Genomic DNA, 8,111 nt, shown 5'->3' with positions numbered 1-8,111 from the left:
TTATTTTTATCGATAAATAATAGGATTGATACTATTTATGACGAAACTAATAAAATTTATTTGTAAATTAACAAATTCCTATATTCTTAATGAACAACAAACGTTTAATTAAAAAAATTTATTTAAAAATTTTAAATTTGCATTAGCTAATTAGAAAATTCTATTTAAAAATTTGAAACTTAAAATTCTAATACTAATTCCTAATTAAGTGACTTCTTAGCTGTTTTGATTTTTAAATTTAAATTTTTTTATCTGTCACATTTATAAATTTTTTCTATTTACTTCATTTACATTGTTATTTTTTAGATTATCTCAACACAACAATAGATGTACTTTCATCTTTTTCTCTCTTTTTACTTATAAGTTATTCATTTTCAATCTCTTTATTTAAGGAAATGAAAAAAAAAAGATTTTAACTATAAGTTGAATTTATTGATCGTGAGATTAAACTTATATTTATTTGAAAAAAGATACTTTTGTAAAAAAATATATATTATTTTCCGTAAAATATGTTTACGTAACTAAATAAATGAGAATAAAAAGGAAATTAAAGCAGCCAATAAAAATAAAACCTGTGCGATTTTATATAGACATAGGAAGACACTAATTTCATATTATATATGGTAAGTTAGACATGAAAAAAATTGTAAAAAAATTAGTGTCTCAACATTTTAGACAGACACAAAATACATGTTTTTAATGGGTATTTGTGTATGACCATGTCTTTTATCATTTTTGTCTCAGTAAATAAACACCATACATATACTCCTTTGTACTCCCATGTCTATGTTTTGATGGACATGTATACCAAAAACAAATGATGTCACTCCTGTGTACTTTATTTTTTTAATAATATAAAAAAATTGATAATAAAAATGTATTATGTATAATGTATATATATTTTTAATTGGTTAAAAAATTTATTTATTTGGTATTTTCAGGTATATATTGAAAGATGCAAGAAGTCCAAAAAGAAGCAAGATTGAAGAGAAAATTGATATTAAAAGACAAAGAAATTACAAAGCGGACCACAATTCAAGGTAGATTTCATACAAAAAATAACTAACATGTCATGAGTATTTTGGCCGAATGAAAGTCCATAAAATATAATATTTTTTATATATTATTTAGCTCTTGACAAGTAATAAATTATTAATTTACATTGTTTTCGTAATATGTTACTAAATTTGTTATGAAAAAATTACAGAAAATTCGAGTGATGGTTCCAATAGTGTGCATTTTCAATCGGTGTTGTCGAACATTACAAATAGCATCAATACAGGTTGATTTTTGGATGATTTTTTTGGAACTTACTTATGTGAATGTACATGCACTTTATGTATTTTGATTTTCCTACTATTTATTCAATTATAAACTTTAACATAAAATATGTTCAAAACTAATATCTCGAGTTATCTTATTAGATAATAACCCAACACCATATCAATCAAGGTCTCCAACTACTAATCTACACTCTGTAGGTGAAAAAGAACGATGTTCCAATATTAGTGATATTAGTAATTCGGGTATCACACGCGAAGCATATGATATCCCATGTCATCACACAAGTCAACAACAGCTCCAACAAACATCAAACAATATCGACCAGTTGCAAAGCCAGCGTATGTTAATATGTTTTTATTACTTAAAGACCAAACATTTAACTTTTCAATTGGTCTATTAAAAACAATCTTTGGTATATGCTAAATAATTATTATAGATTCATTGGAGTACACAAATCGAATTAGATTGCAAAGGGATGCAAGACTGAATAGGAAGACTATGCTACTTCAAAAGAGACATGGTAAGATAAGCATGATAGATTATAATTATCACAAAGCCAAACATTTAACATATATTCATTTTTCTTTATTTATAATATAAAGTGCTTGATTTATTATCTCTAATGATTACAGGAGTAAGTACATCTAATTCAAATTTAGATACTAAAGAATTAGAAGAAGTGTGCATAGCTGAAAAAGGAAGACACCTGAGACAAAGAAAAACATTCTTAAAGGAATTGACTATAAATCTTTCAAAAATTTTTGAAGTTGAGGATATTACTGAAAACACGACTATATTAGATGATTCTGTGCAAATTGAATACCCAGCCATATTTGATGTTGCTGAGAATACAGGTAATCTAAGAAGTAGCAATATCAGCACTTTATTATTTACTATTGTTATACTTTTTATAAACAAAAAATTATCGTTTAGTGTTCAAGTTTTTAAAATTCAAACTAAGATATGGTTATATATTATAATTTTTGTATTTGAACATTGATTTATTGTAATTCTTATTGTTTGATTAGCATGCATGTAAAACTTAAACCTTGAGGTTGGTACAATGAAATTGTATTATATGATCTCATCTTTTTAATCCATAAATTGCAGTCTTCGATAATCTTTTATAAATATTATTTTTATACTTAACATGGTGAAAGAAAGATATATTTTTATATAAAGTATTTGTTGCAGATATAACTGAAACATAATTTATTATCTTGGTGATTATTAGATGTGATAGATATTGGTGACCCAGAATTTTTTTGTCGGCATTACGACACCATGATGTAGTATGAGGAGAGATCAGAGAAGTCCAAAACAGGATCCAGTATTGAGTTCTCAATATGTTGTATGCGAGGAAAGGTACAACTGCCCTTTTTGCAACGTCCACCTCAGCTCTTGCAAGGTTTAATATCTAGAGCAGACCAGAGAAGCAAACACTTTAAGGATAATATAAGAACTTATAATAGCATGTTTTGCTTCACGTCCCTCGGAGGTAAAATAGAGACCTCCATCAATGATGGGACAGGTCCTCCTCAGTTCATTGTGAGTAGACAAAACTACCACAGAATTGGAAACTTGGTGCCAATTGAGGAACAAAGACCAAAATTCGCGAGTTATATATTTATGATACAGAAAATGAGGTCTCAAACAGGATAGAGATTTTCAGGTTTGTATCATGCATTCCAAACTGATTAAAAATATATTTAGGTAGTTCGTACTTTGATTTTGGTTAATTATGAATACTAATATTTTTAATTGATGTTATATACAGTTCAAGAACAACCAACAACAACATTGACCAGTTCTTAGTTCTAGATCTCAAGGACATGATCGATCAACATAATGTTCTTGCTCACACATTTAGGATAGTGAAAAACTACCTGAATCAAGCAGATATTGCAAATATAAGGCTACGGTTGTACCGGAAAAGATCAAAGGACGCGAGAGTCTACAATTTATCATCTTCTAACGAGGTCACAGCTCTAATAGTAGGAGATTTTGATTATGGAGATGCAGGACGTGATATTATAGTTCAATTAAAGTCCGGACATCTGCAAAGGATTCATGAGACACACACCGCATTTATTCCTCTTCAGTACCCTATGATGTTTCCTTATGGTGAAGATGGCTACCAAGAAGACATTCCTTTGCGAGAATCTCATAGGGCTGATGCAAATAGAAACAGACAGCGTGTGAGTTTAAGGGACTTCATAGCATTTAGAATACAAGAGAGAAAGGTCGAGTATGCAACCATTGTCAATGGTGGAAGATTATTTCAGCAGTTCTTGGTTGATTGCTTTTCTATGATTGAAGCACAAAGGTTGACCTACTATCGAAACAACCAAACCAAGGTGAGGAGTGATATATACAAAGGGATTCAAGATGCAGTTGTTAGGGGTGAGACACGTACTTCTAAAGCAGGTAAACGTATCATCCTACCTGCATCCTTCACTGGTGGATTGAGATACATGTTTAATAATTGTCAAGATGCTATGTCAATTTGTAAGAAAAATGGATATCCATAACTCTTCATCACAATGACATGTAACTCGAGTTGGCAAGAGATTGGCAGGGTTAACAATCCAAGGAACTTAAAGGTTGAAGACCGGCCGGATATATCGTGTAGAGTGTTCAAAATTAAGCTTGACATGATAATCTCGGATCTTAAGCAAGGAATTCCATTTGGAGTGCTAGATGCAGGTATTGCTCATCATCCAACCTTATTTTTAGAGAAATATTCCTTTAGATTGTTATAAAATAAATGGCAAAATATTTTCTTACTTAACATATTGTTGATTTTTTATTTTCACCATTAATTTATCAAAGTATATACATAAAATAGATAGTTTAAATATAACATGTAATTTTTTTTATCTTTTTGGTATAAGGGATGTATACGGTGGAATTCCAAAAAATAGGTCAACCACATGCTCACATTCTTTTATGGTTAAGTGGAGACCATAAGATAACAACGACAACTCAAATTGATCAGTTAATATCTTCAGAGTTGTCAGATCCTGTTCGGCACCCAAAATTGTTTAGAGCTGTATCTACATATATGATTCATGGACCATGTGGTAGAGCATTCTCAAAATCTCCCTGCATGAAAGATGGGTACTGCACCAAATATTATCCCAAGACATTTAGTAAAACCACAGTTATCGATGATAGTGGATACCCATCATATAGAAGACGAGACACAGGGGTGGTTACTGAGAAGAAGGGAGTCCATATGGATAATAGAAATGTGGTTCCATACAATGCATATCTGCTGATGTCTTATCAAGCGCATGTTAATGTAGAGTACTGCAACAAATCGAATGCTATCAAATATTTGTTCAAGTACGTGAATAAAGGTGCAGACAGGGTAGCAGTTGGAGTTACAAAGGAAGCTTCCAGTGGAGAGGATGCTCAGGTTATTGATGAGATCAAACAATTTTATGATTGCAGATATTTGTCTGCATGTGAGGCTGTGTGGAGAACCTTAGCGTATAATATTCATCAAAGGTGGCCTTCAATGATGAGATTAACCTTTCATTTGCCTGGAGAGCAAAATATCATCTTTAAAGATGATGACGATCTTGAAGAAATCGTGGAAGAAGAGGAAGAAAAATGTACGATGTTCTTAGCATGGATGGAGGCCAATAAAAAATTTGAAGCAGGTCAAACTTTGACGTATGTTGAGTTTCCAAATCAATTTATTTATGATAGAGAATCAAGGGAATGGCATCCACGCAAAAGAGGGTATTCTAACGGGAGGTTAAATTATGTTCCACTGGGTACAGGTGATATTTATTATATGAGAATTTTGTTAGCTGTTCAGAGAGGTTGCACAAGCACAACATATGAGTTTATTAGGACAGTTAATGGAATTATATATTCTAGCTTCAAAGATGCTTGCTATTCCATGGGACTACTGTGCGATGATAGGGAATTCATTGGAACTATTAATGAGGTAGCTGAACTTGCATCTGGTTATCAATTGAGAAAACTATTTGCGATGCTACTGATATCTAATAGCATTAGCAACCCAGAGCGTATTTGGAATGCAACTTGGACATTATTAGGTGATGGAATACTATATGAGAGGAGAAAAGCTTTGAAAAACCAAGGTATTTTACTATGTCTTTTTATATATATATCAAGATTGTATTCTCTTATTATCTTTATTTTTATTAATAATATTAATAGTTTTATTTTTGAATTACTTATTAAATATTTCATAAAACCACCATATGTTTTTGCTAGGACTAAACATGACTGATGACGAATTGAAAAATTTCTGCCTTATTGAGATTGAGAAGATACTCAACAGCAATGCGAGATCTTTAAGAGACTCAATCAATGCCATATCCTAAGATGTCTGATATTCGCCTTTTTCAGAATAAGCTAATAGAGGAGGAGTTAGCATATGACACAAATGAGTTGACTCATACAAACTTATATACGGAACAAAAGATGACTCATGAGCAAAGGTTAGTATTTGATGAGATACTCAATGCTGTTATTACAGACTCTGGTGGTTTTTACTTCGTTTATGGGCATGGTGGGTGTGGTAAAACATTTATTTGGAATTGACTTTCTTCTACTATTCGGTCTAGAGAAAAAATTGTTTTAAATATCGCATCCAGTGGAATTGCTTCTTTACTCCTACCTAGTGGCAGAACGGCTCATTCTAGATTTTCAATACCCATTACAATTACTGATGAATCTACTTGCAACATCAAGCATGTCAGTTTGAAGGCTGAGCTGCTCATCCAAAGTAGCTTAATAATTTGGGATGAAGCTCCAATGCTCAATAAAATGTGCTTTGAAGCACTTGATCGGACGCTCAGGGATCTTATGTCAGTTACCGATCAACATAAGACACATAAACCATTTGGTGGTAAGGTTGTTGTTCTAGGAGGTGATTTCAGACAGATACTTCCGGTGATTCCGAAAGGAAGTAGACACGATATATTGGCATCTGCTATTAACTCATCCCATCTGTGGTCATTTTGTAAGGTTCTGAAACTGCATACGAATATGAGACTTCTAATGTCTTCTTCGGATCAAGATAAAGGTGAAATGAAGAGATTTGCTAATTGGATACTTGATGTTGGAAATGGAAATATTGGCTCTATTGTTGGTGATGAATCAGAAGTTGAAATTCTAGATGATCTATTGATTACAACTACTGATGACACTCTCTCTCATTTGGTAGACTTTGCATATCCAAATTTGTTGCAAAACATGTCAGATTACAGGTATTTTCAGAGTAGGGCAATTCTTGCACCCATGCTTGAGAGTGTCGAGAAGGTAAACGATTTTGTCTTGGCAATCTTTTCAGGGATGTAAAAGGAGTATTTGAGCTCTGACACAACATGTCAAGCTGATGAGAATAAAGATGTACAACAAGAGTGGTTCACACCAGAGTTCCTAAATGACATCAAATGTTCGGGACTACCCAATCACAAGTTGACTTTGAAGCCAGGAGTCGTTGTAATGCTACTGTGAAACATAGACCAAACTTCAGGTTTATGCAACGGGACAAGATTAATAGTTAACGAACTTGGTAGCAACGTAATTGGAGCGATGGTAGTGACTGGTAAAAATATTGGAGATAAAAGTACATTCCAAGAATGAACTTGATCCCTTCAGATTCAGGATTGCCATTTAAGTTCCAACGGAGACAATTTTCATTAACAGTATGCTTTGCAATGACCATTAACAAGCGTCAGGGTCAATCATTATCACATGTAGGGCTTTATTTTCCAAAATTAGTGTTCACCCATGGACAACTTTATGTTGCTTTGTCAAGAGTTAAGAGTCGCAGTGGCCTCATGGTTTTAATTCTAGACAAAGACGGCAATCCAAAGTCATCAACAACAAATGTCGTGTTCAAAGAGGTTTTTAATAATATTTAGGTAAGAATAATATTATTTTATTTTAATAGCATGTCATGATTTATACTTTTGTACAAATATTTACTATAGATATAACTAATTTATCTATAACTCTTTTTCAGATTTGAAATAAAATATGTAACAAGGAGTACAACATCGTATGCCAATTGCTTTTCTAATGAAGTTACTAAGATACTAGATTATCGATTGATAAATTTTTATTAGCTTTTTGATATAAAATTTAGTGTAAAATTAACATGCTATTATTACAGTTATATATATTCTTATTTTTTTCATGTCTCCCTCCTTATGGTTCAAGAATATTATAAACTTCAAATTCGTCTATTTATATTTTACTTTGAATAAAGATAAAATAACATATTTAACACGTTTATTATATAACGACGATGATAGTGTTATACTAAATTTAAAAAATATATGGTTATAAAATATTATTTTTAATTTAACTTATCAAATTTAAATAAAAGCCCGTGCATCGCACGGGTTTAACACTAGTTTTATTTACAATCCACAGAGCACGACGTGGCACTCATACGTTGAGTCTGAAAGTTTATTTGCTTAGGTGTCGTATTAGAAATTTTTAGAATTATATTTATAAATTATAAATTATTATTTACTTAGGTTATTATTTTCAAATTTTAAATCTTTTGTTTAGGTTGTTTTACTTAGATTGTTATTTTATTTGTTTAGATTGTTTTACTTGAGTTGTTATTTTTTAAATTTTAAATTATTTTATTTAGGTTGTTATTTTTTAAATTTTAGATTGTTATACTTAGGTTAGGTTGTTATTTTTTAAATTTTAAATTATTTTACTTAAGTTGTTATTTTTTAAATTTTAACACTATATTTTAAAAATTTGTTAATTCTTTTTAGCATTATTTTTTAAAATTTTGTTGATTTTTTTTAATTTGAGCC

General features: G+C 31.0%; 1 pseudogene; it reads left to right on the top strand.

The window, feature by feature from the left end:
• On the top strand, window positions 3,117-7,196 carry LOC107619557 (annotated as a pseudogene).

Source organism: Arachis ipaensis, chromosome B01 (assembly GCF_000816755.2).
Source record: "Arachis ipaensis cultivar K30076 chromosome B01, Araip1.1, whole genome shotgun sequence".
NCBI classification, from domain to species: Eukaryota; Viridiplantae; Streptophyta; class Magnoliopsida; order Fabales; family Fabaceae; genus Arachis; species Arachis ipaensis.
Note: the sequence above shows the minus strand (reverse complement) of the source record. Positions and strands in the feature narration are given on the sequence as shown.